Source organism: Gobio gobio (genome assembly GCF_949357685.1).
Source record: "Gobio gobio genome assembly, chromosome: 5".
In the NCBI taxonomy this organism is placed as follows: Eukaryota; Metazoa; Chordata; class Actinopteri; order Cypriniformes; family Gobionidae; genus Gobio; species Gobio gobio.
Genome location: NC_137101.1, coordinates 45,394,361 through 45,410,427, shown reverse-complemented (window position 1 = coordinate 45,410,427; position 16,067 = coordinate 45,394,361). Strand labels below are relative to the sequence as shown.

At 42.2% G+C, this 16,067-nt stretch overlaps 1 long non-coding RNA gene across 2 annotated transcripts in view; it reads left to right on the top strand.

Annotated features, from left to right (window-relative positions):
• Positions 1–13,760: 13,760 nt before the first annotated feature.
• The window catches only part of LOC307126202, a 93,923-nt gene continuing 91,616 nt past the window's right edge, over positions 13,761–16,067 (top strand). For both annotated transcript variants that reach the window (XR_013816468.1, XR_013816469.1), the window contains exons 1-2: positions 13,761–14,443; positions 15,195–15,285. This is a non-coding gene — a long non-coding RNA (uncharacterized lncRNA). The remainder of the gene's footprint in view (positions 14,444–15,194; positions 15,286–16,067) is intronic.

Genomic DNA, 16,067 nt, shown 5'->3' with positions numbered 1-16,067 from the left:
GTTTGGTTGAGTTTATTAACCAGCTTGCAAGCTCTTCAGGGTGGTGTTATTTCACAGTTTCAGCTCAAAGGCAATGCTCGATATTACTGACTTGGTTATTTGAGTCCTTTTATAAAGATGTTTCTTTTTCAAAGACATTTATGCATCATAATCAAGCAGTTATTTTTTGTTTTATATGTTCATGTTTTCATATACCTGTTTTCATGTCACGTTTGTATTTGTCAACAACCATTTTCATAACAGTATTTTCATTATCTCAATAACGGACATGCCCCGCCCCCTGCACATGCCCCGCCCCCAATTACTCGAGTACTCGTTTTTGTGACCTATCGATGATCGAAATGAGAAATTGACAAAAATGCCCATCCCTAGTTAGTACCTGGATGGGAGACCAACTGGGAAAACCAGGTAGCTGCTGGTAGAGGTGTTAGTGAGGCCAGCAGGGGGTGCTCACCCTGTGGTCTGTGTGGGTCCTAACACCCCAGTATAGTGATTGGGACACTATACTGTAACAAGCACCGTCCTTCGGATGAGACGTTAAACCGAGGTCCTGACTCTCTGTGGTCATTAAAAATCCCAGGATGTCCTTCGATAAAGAGTAGGGGTGTAACCCCGGTATCCTGGCCAAATTTGCCCAATGGCCCCTGTCCATCATGGCCTCCTAATCATCCCCATATATACAGATTGGCTTCATCACTCTGTCTCCTCTCCACCAATCAGCTGGTGTGTGGTGGGCGTTCTGGCGCAATATGGCTGCCGTCGCATCATCCAGGTGGATGCTGCACATTGGTGGTGGTTGAGGAGATTCCCCCTTCTATATATATGTAAAGCGCTTTGAGTGCCTAGAAAAGCGCTATATAAATGTAACAAATTAATTCATTAATTAATTATAGATGACCCAATTTTATGGGTGGGGTGGAGACACAGTCACCCCTGAAGCCTAATTGGCCAGAACCCATCCAGGGGATGGACAAATATTTGAGTTTAATCTCAGAACACGAACGAAGAGTTCAGTTCAGAGTTTAGTTCAGTTCACGTTCTGTTCTGTTCAAGTCAGCTCAAGTTCGGTTCCAGTTCGGTTCGAGCTGGTTCGTGGCCTGTTCGCAGTTCAGAGATGAGCTAAGTCCTAGCAGTTTGGCCAGAGTTGAGTTCTGAACGGAGAGCTCCCAGGAGACGATCTGACGATCGTGACAGACCAACATCAGAGAAAATGGGTTAACAACGATTTCATTCAGGCCATCTGTCTTTCTCTCACTTTCCTTTCTTTTACTTAAAGTTTATTTTATTTCCGTTAAGTCTCGGGTTCTGTTAAGTTTCGCCGCAAAAGCTTCTCAACAACGAGTCTCCAACCGCGCGCTTCAACTTCAAACAACGCCCACAAGACTTCCATCCAGCCAACACGCCACGTGATTGGCTTCCCCAGACGTCGACCAGACCTTCCAGACCTTCCTGTCCAGCCAGGAAAAGGGGATCCCCTTGTCAGACGACACACGAGACAAAAACGCAAGTAATGCCTCTTGATTCCGAGCTGAACTGGTACATTAGATCAAATGTAATAACCCTGCCTAAGAAACGATAGGAGGTTAAATTACTGATCAATGTTTTTTTCAGGTCATGTGTCATAAATGCATATATTGCTTAGGCAAATTATTTCATAATTTCTCTCTCTTAGAACTTATTCTTTTCCTCACCTTCTTCCTTTCTGCAACGTGTGAATGTGCGAGTGCGTGTGTTTATGTTAGATATTAGTTTGATGTGTTAGAGTAATCAATAAAGTTCCGTTTGTATTCAAAGATAACTGTTCTTGTGTTATGTGCTTATCAATTTAATGTCTTGAACTGCCGATCTTAACATGAAAATTCTAAAACTTTACGACATTTAATTTAATACATGTAAACAGGTCATTTATATAATATGCTAATTATTATCAAATATATCACGAAAAACTATAGTCATTACTTATTGTTCAGAAAACATAAGAATTGTTAATATGAATAGTAATATTATTAAAAGAAATATAACTTGTATTTACAGAAACAATTTCTATAATCCGTTTACAGAAACCATGAACATATTTTAAACAACAAATACAAAATTGAACGTAATAATCATGAACATGAATATTCTAAAACTTAGAATTATAATAATTTAATAAATGTATATGTAATGCTATATTATCGTTTTCCTATTATTATCAAATACATCATGGTAAACTATAGCCACATGTTAATTTAAACAACACATTTACACATCATATAATGAAATATGAAAAAAATATTTCACTACACATCTTCAATTCCCCATCATCTGCAATTCAAAAACAGATAAACGAAAAGGACATGAGTCACATTATAAACATTTCATTGGGCTTTTGAGAAATGTGTCATTGTAGTTTTGCCGATGTCTTGTGGATGTTATGCGCTGATATTATAATATGCATTGCAAAAATACATCATTCAGGTAGTACTGATATGTGATAATTTTACTACATAGGCTATTTTATTTTCCCTCACTCTACAACAAATCTTTAAAACTTAATGTAGTATTCAGAACAAGAATGAAAAATCTAATATATAAACGTCAAGCCAAAATGAATGAATTTAAAGCTTGAAACAGAAACCGGCATTATAACCACAAATCCAAATGTTATATCACAATATTTGGATGCTGAACTATTTAAACTCTGTTATTGTACACGGACTATTTAGAATGAGCAGTGTAACTTTTTTATATAGTTGACTGTATTTTATTTTGACAATGAACAAGCTGCAATATCAAGTTATTAAAAATGATTATGTTGTGCATGTGCGTGAGGCGCTAATATAAATTAAATGTCACATTCAGCCTACTGAGTACTAAAAAAGCCTATTAATGACAAAACAATGGTGTAGGCTACCACCAATTCTTAGTATTGACATAGCATTGATAATTAGTCATCTCAAAACAAATTTAGCATTATTGCTTACCATTTTAAATGCCTGTGTGGGGCAAATTTTAGTACCATTGAAATAAGGTCTTCCACGTCAGTTGCCTTTAAAAACTTAAAAAGCTTTTGCGTTGCTCCTAGAAGAAAGAATAACATAGAAGGTTGATTATGTGAAAATTGGTGTTAGATTTAAGATATGGTACCAGTACAATATGTAGGCCTATTTAATTTCAAAGGGCAAAATACAAAACAATGATTGATAGCAGTCGTGGAAAAAACTTGCCTATAATTATATCACAGATAATTAAGCCTTTGAAGGCTAGTTTGCCTTTCTTCCCTTTTAAACTGTATGCACTCAATACGTTGTTTGATGCAACCTTGCGCAACATTTTGTTCCTCCAAGTTCCTCCAAACGATAGAAGGTAGTTCATCTGTTAGAAAACAAACAACAACAAAAAAATCATAATTAATGTTATTTAGAATTTTGCCATTACAGTTGAAAGAATGTTTTGTTTGTTTGAATGGAAACTGTAGAATCCATGGCCGATGTGTTGAACGTTTTTAAATGAGGAAGAGAAAGAGAGAAAGAAGCGCGTTCATCTCCATTGTTAAGATTTATTTACTTCGCAACAACACCTGTTCAAATATATTTATACGCAATTATAGTTTTTAATGAATTGCTTTTAAACTTAACAAATACCTTCTGTTTAGGGGTTGTAACTAAACAAATCTATACATTTCATTTTAAAGCTTTCACGCAACTTGTTTCCGTCACAACAAGGTAGACATGCACAGGTTTACTAAGAGCAAAAATGTCAAATCAATAAAATCAATAAGATAACTGAGGAATTACATGCCATCAGATTCCATGTCCATTATTTGCAGCAAAAATATAGCAAAAATCTGACATTAATTCCATCTCAAACAGATTCATTCAAAAAAGTTATTTCACCACCTGGTGAAACAAGATTTTTGCCCATCTTTTGGAAAATGCAGTTGTAAAAGTAAAAAAATAAATCTTTCACGGCTGCAGAGCATTTGTGCTATTTGACTAACTGAAATATATCTTTTCATAATTTTTTTTAGTTGGATCCATATCTAAATATTATGAAATCACAATTATAAGAATAAAAATTACTTTTTGTCAAAGTTTAGCTTTTCTTTTTTTTTTTTTTTACTGATTTTTTAATAATGCTGCATTACGATTAGACCCCGCTTAGAACATGGACAAAATGTATCCTTAAAAACATTATTGAATACTTACCATCTGAGGAGGACAGATATCTTGTTGGCTTTTTGTGTGCCCTCTTTTTTTCTATTGTGGAGCTTTCCTCATATTCAATATTTTGTTTCAATATTTGAGGTCTCCACAACACGCCGGCAATTCTGGACACCTTTGGTGTATGAGTCTGGAAAATATGTTGTTGGTGTAAAGTAGGGTTCCTCAAATCTTACCCTGGAGGGCCAATGCGCTGCAGAGTTTAGCTCCAACCCTAATCAAACACACCTGAACATGATAATCAATGTCTTCAGGTTCATTACAAAACTACAGGTAGGTGAGTTTGATTAGGGTTGGAGCTAAACTCTGCAGCGCATTGGCCCTCCAGGGTAAGATTTGAGGAACCCTGGTGTAAAGTATAGTTTTTTTTGTTTTTTTGTTTATTAAAGCAATTTTCTTGGTAATTAGATATGATTTCTATATGACAATCCTCACTGAAATACTGTAGATTAATTTAAATAATGTAAAAACTATTAAATTACCTGTTCTTAGCCAAAAAAAAATTATCAGACACCACCTCCACTTTCCCTTGTCTGGCATTGTGCAGTTTTTTACAAGCTGCCTTATGTTTCCATAAGTCCAGTAACAGAACGTTCCCTGAAAGAAAAAAAGGGTTGCTTTACCATTCTTGGACAGACATTAATACTGTAAATGATTGTGAAAGCTTATTGAAACCAAAAACATACCTCATTGGTCTCTTAAGCCGCGTTTCCACCGAAATTACCCGGAACTATTTGTACCAGGAACTTTTTTCCCAGAAACTTTTTCTCCCCCAGACCTGCTACAATCTGCGTTTCCACCGCGGTCTAAAGTACCGGGGAGATTAGGCAAATTAGTCCGGTGACGTGGGAATGCGCGCGACTGCTTCTCCCAGTTACCGACGGACATGAATCACTTTTGCGCGATACTGTCTGCAACAATAACAAGTGTAGGTGATGCAAGCAGCGCTGCTTTTGCTGATTATGTACACACATTACTAACACTGTTTATTTAAACGTGCACTTTCACCTGGTTTGACCATTTTAATGCAAAATGGGATGATGGGCAATCCAAGATCTGAATGTGTTGTAATAGCTCAATTCCAAAACAAAATATTTTCTATAAAAGGATAATGAGGTTTCAGTCATGACAGATGTGTGAAAAGTTAATTGAATGAAAACAATAGACTGAATTAAGCAGTTGAAAGATTAGGTACTAGACTGCAAGTATTTTATTTTTTATCACAATAACATCTCTTAACATTCACAACAAAAAAAAATTCACATGACTAGTATTACAATATGCTTCATTAAATGCATAATTTTAGAGACTTCTTCCTCAAATTTGAAATGAAGCAGGACCACACGTATGGCTTCACTTAAGTTGTGGTTATAAGTTATTATACTACATTCACATAGTTGTACATTTAAAAATATAATATTTGGGTTTTCTAGATATGTTTATGTGCATATTCAGAAAGACTTGCGAGCAGCAGCCCTTTTATTAGCTTCCTACACTATATGAATACAATTAGAATGTGGTTATATAGTTAGAATGTGGAAATTAAAGACACAGTGACATTTTACACATTTGACTTTTAGACAGATTAGTTCTTACAAAATTAAAATAAAAGTGTGCAAAGACAAATAAATTACTAGAACAATAAAATGAAAATATAAAATGTGAAAACAACAATATAAAAAAAAGTGTATTTTTCAGTAACCTTTCCAAGAGCTGTGCCAACACGTACAATATATAAAGTACAAGTGTGGTAGAGCAAATGCTTCATTCAAGCGGCTGGTCATTGTGGCTACTTCTTGAACGACTGGACAAACTGTCCAAGAACAGACAGAAACCCGGTCTGAAAGTCCCTCTGCTGCCGTCAGCTTTCTTCCGCTTCTGCCTGGTGGAATGCCAGCTCTTGCCTCCTCATCTCTCCTCGGCCTGGCTATCCAGTAACAGCTGCATATATTGGTCTTGCTGTTCTTGTCCATGCTGCAGGACGCCCGGTTAGCATCCTCCATGTCCCTCAGTGCATCAAAAAAGTCACAGTCCCTTTTCCTTTTCTCTAAGTAGAAAAATTGCACAGAAACACATGGAAATTAATACACAAGGCAACCATGAAACAATAGAAACCATCAATTAATTATTTAGTGTTTTCACTACAAATAATGAACAATTGTTTGCCCAGCTTGAACAATGCCCAGTGTGCAATTTTTATCATGGGCAATTTAAGTTTACAATTAAAAACAACAAAACCATTAAGGATTACACATAAGTTTTTAAATATATACACATTTTTGTCAGCTTTATAACGTACTGGTGACCGCGGGGGGAAACACGCTGGTCTCCGTTGCCTGCGATTCATCAGGGCCACTCGTTACGTCTGGAAAAGCACGTTGAAAAAAGTTACTGCGAAGTGTTTAAACACTGCAACGAGTTTAATAGATGATACCAAGATGATATATTTACCTTCAACCCACTCGGATTCCTGGATGGTTTCCAACAACGCACTAGCCGAGTCTTTACCGCTGCCCTAGAAAAGGACGGTCTGTGTCCCAGCAACGCGTCCAGGCGGTCATACCACTTGTTGATACGCCGGTCGGAACCGCTCCGGTTGTTATGATCCTTTAATTTCTTGTAATCTTGTCTTAATTTCTTCAACTTCTCTCTACACTGTTTTCCAGTGTGACTGGAACCAAGTCGATATCTTCAGGTATACCTTTTCATTACGGGTCGCCGTTTCCAGTTCCCGCTGGATGTCCTCCTCCGCATATATGCTCAATAAAGCCTGAACCTCGTCGTCGGTCCATCGGTCGAATTTTTTGTTGAACTCCATTGTTGCAAAAAAAATATTTACTGAACGCAAAACCCACGGAACCCACCTCGCAAAAGACTTGTAAATATGGCGGTGGAAAAAAAAAATAGCTGCGAGAGCTCAACCAATCAGCATGTTCAGCGCCCAAGTCCCACCCCCGAAAGTTCGCGAACTTTTGAAAAGTCCCACCTCGCAAGCAGGGCCGTTTGGAGGGGGAAATATATTGTAAAGATATTGCACTACAGTTATTCAACAACTTATTATTGCGTATTTGCGTATTTTAACATAAATTGAATGACCTTCACTTTTTCTTGTCCTTGATTTCTCTGAATGTCCTTAAATGGAAGTTGTTTATCTCAACATTGGCAGTCTAGTGCTGTGTGTGTGTGTGTGTGTGTGTGTGTGTGTGTGTGTGTGTGTGTGTGTGTGGGCATGTTTTTGTGAAATATCAGGACACAAATGTGTATAATGACATGGGTATGACATAGGTATTACAAAAAGAGGGTGAAATATGAGGACGTTACCCATGTCCTCTGTCAGGACTCCTGGGTGATCATGTGTGTGTGTGTATGTATTTTCTTACCTGTTGGTGGTGGTTCCTCACGGGTTCACTGGTCCCTCCCACTCGTTTCACTAATTGTTCACCTGTCGTGTCTCATCAGTTAATTCCCTTTTTATAGCACCTTGTCCTGTCTCTCGTTGCGTGCTCATTGTTTTTTGGTTGGTCTCAGTCTCTGTTCTGTCCAGTTGGAGGTCCTGGTTTCTGTCTCTTCAGTTACTCGCTGGTTCGGTCGCAGGCATCGGGAGGCTTGTCAACGGCCGGAATTCACACGCTGGTGGTATTCGTGAACTTGTCCTTGAGAGAACTCTGCCCTGCTTTGTCAGTGTGACTGGTGCGCTTCGTTTTTAGGCGAGATCCAGTTTCATCCTGAGTTCGGCGAGCTGTCTTTTCTACCAGGCGCTGCCTCGTCTTCTGTCCAGTGCATGGAGTATTTCGTCAGTCATTTAAAGTGAGGATTCCTCTCCGGTTACCCACCAGAGTGGATTACGTCGTGGGACGCCGCATGTGGACTCAATTCTGTGGAGTGTGATATGTGTCTTGCCTAGACCTCTCTTTGTAACTTCTAAATAAACATTGAACTTGCATTTGACTCCGAGACTCATTCTGACAGAATGAGCACGCCAATGATGGAGTCAGCGAGTTCGGATTCGGTGTATGCCGCACTTAATCAACAGACAGTAGTCATTGAACAGCATTCATCTCTGTTGAGTGTAGCTGCCAGAGATTTCCGTACCCTCTCAGAACAATTTACGGAGCTCAGTACCCGTGTGGACCAGCTTGTTTCCCCGGTCGGAGGGCGTTTCCCTTCTGCACCTGTTGAGAATGCACCTGCAGACCGTGAGCCACACGCAGCGACACCTCCATGCTTCGACGGCGACCCCAACACCTGCCGGGCCTTCCTGCAGCAGTGTTCCCTTGTTTTCGCTCTTCAGCCACGGCTTTTTGCTGCTTCAACATCAAGGGTGGCATATGTATTGACACTTCTCACCGGAAGGGCGAGACAGTGGGGAATGGCCGTATGGGGGGGCCAAGGCTCCGTGCACGACTTCATTTGAGGCTCTCGAGACGGAGATGCTGAATTTATTTGATCGGTCGCTTCGTGGGGATATGGCAGCCGCCGAGCTGGTAAGGCTACTGCAACGAACCTCTTCCGTCACGGATTATGCCATCGCGTTCAAGACGCTATCCGTCACCAGCGGCTGGAATGACGCTGCACTACGGGTTCAATTCCTCGAGGGTCTTAATCCTGCCATTCAGGACGAGATTGCTGCACGGGATCCTCCAACATCTCTAGAGACGGCGATCGACCTGGCGTTGAGAGTCGAGACTCGCCACCGTCAACGAGACATCCGCCGGTCGTTTCGTCATCTCGCCATCTCTGAGCCGGACGAATTCACCACACCTTCTCTCCAGACGGAGGAGCCTATGCAACTGGGCAAGCTCCGTCTTACCGCCACTGAAAGACATCGTCGTCTGTCCCGTGGGTTATGTTTGTATTGCGGTAAGGCGGGGCATATCGCCGCTGCGTGTCCGGTAAAAGGGTACTGTCCGCCGATGACTTCGGGAGTTTCGGTGGGCGTGTCGTCAGTAAGGTCTCCCGTAGGCTGCACCACACTTCCTGTAACCATTAATTATAAACAGTCTTTTCAGTCACAGGCGTTGCTGGATTCTGGTGCGGAGGCAAGTTTTCTGGATGCCGGTTTGGCCGAATCGTGGGCTATTCCTTTTATTCCTCTCTCTTCATCTCTCTCCGCCTGGACTTTAAAGGGACAGCACATGGCTGTTATCACCCATCGCACACCCCCTGTGAGTTTGTTCGTCTCTGGCAATCATCGTGAGGAGATCGAATTTTTGTTATTAGAACAGTCTCAATCGCCGGTCATCCTAGGGCATGACTGGCTGACCAAACATAATCCTCACGTTGATTGGCAGAACGGTGTTGTGTTATCTTGGAAGTCTTCGTGTCATGTTTCATGTCTCGGTCCTGCTTCTTCTCCTGTTGTGTGTTCTACTTTTCAGGTTCCGGATGTTGATCTCTCGGGAGTTCCGGCGGAGTACTCTGATCTGTATCGAGTGTTCAGTAGGGCCCGGGCGGCTTCCCTGCCTCCTCACTGGTCGTATGATTGCGAGATCAAACTTCTCTCAGACACTTCTCCGCCTAAGGGTCGCATATTTTCCCTATCTAAACCAGAGAGAGAGGCTATGGATAAGTACATCAATGAATCTCTTAATGCCGGTCTCATTCGCCGCTCCTCGTCTCCAGCTGGCGCTGGATTTTTCTTTGTCAAAAAGAAGGACGGGTCTCTTCGTCCGTGCATTGATTACAGAGGGCTGAATGACATTACTGTTAAGAATAAGTACCCCTTGCCTTTAATGTCGTCAGCGTTCGAGTTATTACAGGGAGCGCACGTGTTTACCAAGTTAGATCTGTGCAACGCTTATCACTTGGTACGTTTCAAAGAGGGTGATGAGTGGAAGACAGCTTTTAATACACCATCAGGGCACTGGGAATACTGCGTTCTTCCGTTCGGCCTTTGTAACGCACCGGCTGTCTACCAAACCATGGTCAATGAAGTGCTGGGTGACATGATTAACAAATTTGTCTTCGTGTATCTGGATGACATTCTCATCTTTTCTCCCTCAATGCAGATACACACCCAGCATGTTCGCCAGGTTTTACAACGGTTGTTAGAGAATCAGCTCTTTGTTAAGGCGGAGAAGTGCGAGTTCCACAAGGAGTCGGTTTCGTTTCTGGGTTTCGTCATAGCCGAGGGAGAGATTCGCCCCGATCCCGCTAAAGTTAAAACGGTCGCCGAATGGCCAGTGCCCGACACTCGTAAAGAGCTTCAGCGATTTCTGGGTTTCGCCAACTTTTATCGGCGTTTCATCAGAAACTTTGGTCAGATCGCTAAACCTCTTACCGCTCTTACTTCCTCTAAAGTGTGTTTGCGTTGGAATACTGAAGCTCAGGAGGCCTTTGATGAATTAAAGTCCCGTTTCATCTCTGCACCTGTTCTTTCTATTCCCGATGCGGCTAAACAATTTATAGTGGAGGTGGATGCATCTGATGTCGGGGTAGGCGCCGTTTTATCTCAGCGATCCTCTGTTGACGGGAAAGTGCATCCGTGCGCTTTTTTCTCTCATCTGTTAAACCCAGCGGAGCGAAATTACGACATAGGTAATCGGGAGCTGCTGGCGGTTAGACTCGCTCTGGGTGAGTGGCGTCACTGGTTGGAGGGAACCTCGGAACCCTTTCTGGTCTGGACGGATCATAAGAATTTGGAATATATCCGTTCAGCCAGAAGATTAACATCTAGACAGGCTCGCTGGGCACTTTTCTTTGAGCGTTTTAACTTCACCCTCTCGTACCGGCTGGGGTCCAAGAACACTAAACCTGACGCTCTCTCCCGCCTGTTCGAGGGTTCCGGGTCGGAGCGGACCGAAACCATTCTCCCGGAGGGGAGGGTGGTCGGTGCCCTCGTGTGGGGAATCGAACAGCGGGTGAGAGAGGCCGGCCGAGGGGGGGAAGTTCCCGAGGGGTGTCCGGCGGGTCGTCTATGGGTTCCTGAGCGTTTACGTTCCGATGTCATCCGGTGGGGTCACGAATCCAAGTTTGTCGGCCATCCAGGAATTCGGAGAACGTTGGCTGCCATCCGTCAACGTTTTTGGTGGTCTTCTATGGCTCCAGACGTCAGACAGTTTGTATTAGCCTGTTCAGTCTGTGCTTGTAATAAAGCATCTAATCAACCTCCCGCTGGTCTGCTTAAATCTTTGCCCGTCCCCTCCCGCCCCTGGTCTCATATAGCCCTTGATTTTGTCATCGGCTTACCGGCATCTAATGGTAACACTGTCGTATTGACTGTGGTGGATCGTTTTTCTAAAGCGGTTCATTTTATTCCCCTACCGAAACTTCCTTCTGCCAAGGAGATGGCTCAGGTTTTGATTGATCACGTCTTTCGGTTACACGGTATTCCGACTGATGTAGTTTCAGATAGGGGTCCTCAGTTCATCTCTCGTTTTTGGCAGGAGTTTTGTAGACAGATCAGCGCTACAGCCAGCCTGTCTTCTGGTTATCATCCGCAGACCAATGGGCAATGCGAACGGGCTAATCAGGATCTCGGTCGAACGCTTCGCTGTCTGTCGTCTAAATATCCAAATTCTTGGTGCCAACAGCTTCCTTGGGTCGAGTACTCTCATAATTCTCTTCCCGTCGCATCCACTAATTTGTCTCCGTTCGAATTATCTGTCGGATATCAACCTCCTCTTTTCCCATCACAGGAGCCCGACGCAGTGGTTCCGTCTGCTTTAGCTTTCGTGCGCAGGTGCAGACGCACTTGGAGGAAAGCTAAATCACTCTTATTACAAAACTCCAGAGGAACCAAAGCTGCGGCTGACCGTCACCGGCGACCTCCACCCCGTTATGTGTGTGGACAAAAGGTATGGCTTTCCACCAAGGATCTGCCTCTCCGTGAGCCTTCTCGTAAGCTGGCTCCTCGTTTCATTGGGCCATACAGTATATCTAAGGTTATTAGTCCGGTAGCGGTCAAGCTTAAGTTACCTCCTATTCTTGGTCGGGTTCACCCAGTTTTTCATGTATCCAGGGTTAAACCTGTGATTTTTGCCCGGAACAATCCCCCTGTCTCTGCCCCTAAACCCCCCGCCCCTCGTCTAGTGGATGGTGCTCCTGCCTATACTGTTAGGAGATTACTAGATTCTCGTCGCAGGGGCAGAGGTTTTCAGTATTTAGTGGACTGGGAGGGTTACGGTCCGGAGGAGAGGTGCTGGGTTCCGGCCCGGGATATACTGGACCCTGTTCTGATCGAGGATCTCCGTCGGCGACAGGGTGAGTCTCCTCCATGCCCGTCCGGTGCCGGTCATGGGGGGGGGGATACTGTCAGGACTCCTGGGTGATCATGTGTGTGTGTGTGTGTATGTATTTTCTTACCTGTTGGTGGTGGTTCCTCACGGGTTCACTGGTCCCTCCCACTCGTTTCACTAATTGTTCACCTGTCGTGTCTCATCAGTTAATTCCCTTTTTATAGCACCTTGTCCTGTCTCTCGTTGCGTGCTCATTGTTTTTTGGTTGGTCTCAGTCTCTGTTCTGTCCAGTTGGAGGTCCTGGTTTCTGTCTCTTCAGTTACTCGCTGGTTCGGTCGCAGGCATCCGGAGGCTTGTCAACGCCCGGAATTCACACGCTGGTGGTATTCGTGAACTTGTCCTTGAGAGAACTCTGCCCTGCTTTGTCAGTGTGACTGGTGCGCTTCGTTTTTAGGCGAGATCCAGTTTCATCCTGAGTTCGGCGAGCTGTCTTTTCTACCAGGCGCTGCCTCGTCTTCTGTCCAGTGCATGGAGTATTTCGTCAGTCATTTAAAGTGAGTATTTATCTCCGGTTACCCACCAGAGTGGATTACGTCGTGGGACGCCGCATGTGGACTCAATTCTGTGGAGTGTGATATGTGTCTTGCCTAGACCTCTCTTTGTAACTTCTAAATAAACATTGAACTTGCATTTGACTCCGAGACTCATTCTGACAGTCCTCACTTTTCAAAATGCTTATAAATCATACAGAACAAGTTTTTTTTTCACAGAAAGTGAACTGCACAGTCTCCTGTGAGGGCTAGGTTTAGGGGCAGGGGCAGTGTAAGGGGATAGAAAATACGGTTTGTACGGTATAAAAACCATTACGCCTATGGAATGTCCTCACATTTCACAAAAACAAACAAGTGGAAGAAAATGGAAGTCTGTCTCTCATATCTATTCTTGAGAGAGAGAGATAGAGAGAGAGAGAGAGAGAATGGAAGTGGAAGAAAATGGAAGTCTATCTCTCTCATATCTATTCTTGAGAGAGAGAGAGAGAGAGAGAGAGAGAGAGAGATTGTGTGATCAGTGCTCATGCAGGATTGCTAAGAAAATCATCTCTTGTCTCCTTTCTACCATTATGGCATTTCTTGTCAGCTGCCATTCTGGAATGAGCTTCATAACTGAATGTCTTGATTGCACTTTGAAACAGCCAGGTATTCTTGAGTCACACGGATCTCTGAAAAGTGGTTCAGTTTTTTCAAAAAGCTTGTACAATAGCATCTGGGAACCTGAATCATCCAATTCTTCTCTGTCTTCGATGGCCTCACAACAATGTCCTTCAGCAAGAATGAAGGCATTGTTAGGCCTTTTGATTTTGGACTTGGAAGCCTCCACAGACAGTGGGGACTTTGACATTTCCCCCAGCCGTTTGACCACTTGAGTAAGTGGCTGGTTTCCTGATCTTACGAGACGTTTCAGTTTCCTAAGATGGTTCTCAAATGGGAATGCACTGCACGCATCAAGAGTGCCAAAAGCCATTGCCTGTTCCGGTAGATGTACCATGGAATGTATATTGTACACCATGAAGTGATCTCCATAGAGTTCTTTGGTTTTTCCGACAAAGTATGTCATCAGCTCTTTACAGTAGCTGTTGTGGTCCACTGCCAGAGTAGGGCAGAGCAGAAGACCCAAGGCAACACTGAACGCCATGAAATGTTCATACAACTGGTCTGCCAGAATTCCCTTCAGCACGATCTTGCCAGTGTATACAGCAAACTGCCGCAGTTCAGTCGCCTTCCACCTGTCGATGTCTACTAGGTTCCTTGGTTTTCGGGCAAAACAGCTTGGAATGACCTCCCTAAGTCACAGCGGCCTTTGAGTCACTTCATTTATTTGCCCAGCAGACATTCTCACCTTTCTGTCTCCTCTAACCCACTCTGTGATGAGCTTTTTCATTACACCCAGGCAGGCTTTGTGCATGTCGTCGATTGGAAATTGCTCTACCATGTCCAGTGGGAGGTTCACAAAGGGAGACATTGGAATGTCTTCATTTTCCTGACGTCTTGTCATTTCAGCACGGTATGTAGCATTGGTGCGTAGCCTTTTTTTACCACACACAACGCATCTGATTTTTATGTCTTTTCCATCCAAACCATTTTTAAGTAGTTCCTGAATGTCCTTTATGGCTTCTTCTGTAAAATCCAGATTTGCTGGTTTGGTAGGACCAAGTGTCAGAAGCTATGTTTCCATCCAAAGTTGCGAATTTAACTTATGCGCAAAATTGCAATATCACATAAAACATTAGCGAATAAAGCACCGTTTCCATCCAGTGAGTCGAAGAGAACATAATCGTCACTTCCTGATAAACTACCGCTAAAAAATCACTTAGAAACATAGGAGAAGCCACCATATATAATCATTTACGTGTATAATATATTATTTGCGTCTCAGAGCGTGCAGATGAAACGCAATAAACGCAGTTGTGCAAGACAGTTCTAGGAGGGAAATATACCGAGCATCTTTGACAACAGACTTCTGAATGACCAACATAGCATTTCAGATGCTTTGCATCAAGATTTTTCCGCTGGTTAGTTCAGTTATGCTGTTGCGTCGCGCAAAGTCACATGATTTTTTCATGCATTTCCATCATAGTTCATGTGCATGTTTTCGTATCGGATAGAAAATGTATCCAACTCAAACGAGTGCATACGTTTTTTATGCGCATTATTAGAATTTATGCGCATCTTAGCTTTTCCATTCAGCAGTTTTTGATGCGATATCCCAAAATGCGCATTAAAATAGGTGGTTGGAAACATAGCTAGTGTTACAGGGAAGACACTGAAGGGTGAATGGCACAGAGGATGGGCCATGACGTCTCGTCATGTGTCATTGGTGCATAGAGTGAGGTTGTTCACCTCTGGGTAAGTCACATGCCCAGAAAGGAAGTAACAGTGTCTAAATCATATAATTAAAATAGGAAACAGCCAAGCTGGCAAAATAATATAAAATGTTTAATAGATAAATAAAATGTGTAAATGATTGTCTTGACACACCCAATTTAGATCTTTGAGTCACTACAAATGAGCTGATAACCTTAATCAGGTGTGTTTGATTGAGGAGACAGTGTTGGTGGGCCTCCAGGAATGTGGTTGGTAACCACTCTCCTAATTGTTTACATTTTGCATAAAGTATAATGGCTGTCATCGTTTAAACTATTAATGCAAGGTTCATCCAAATTTTATTTAATGTAAAGCTCCAATAAAATTAAGATAATTATTCACTCACAAATAAATCTCTCAATGAGTAAAATTGTCTCTATTATTATAGAGATTATATATATTATTCATTAATATACACATTATGTACAGTTGTGCTCAAAATTATTCATACCCTTTGTAAATATGATATGATCAAAGAAGGCTGTGAACAAATCTGCATTGTTAATCCTGATTAATTATTAGTAATTATTTATTCATGAATCATTGTGAGCAGTGTGTATTAGAGAAAACATTTATTTCATAATGAGATTATTATTATTATTATTATTAACCATTTAAAATTCTTATTCTCCAATAAACGGTTGGATTTTTGTAACTTTTTAAAATAAAAGATCAAAATGATGAACAAAGCAGATTTATTTTCACAGCCTTCTTTGGTCATATTTACAAAGGGTATGAATTATTCTGAGCACAACTGTATGACT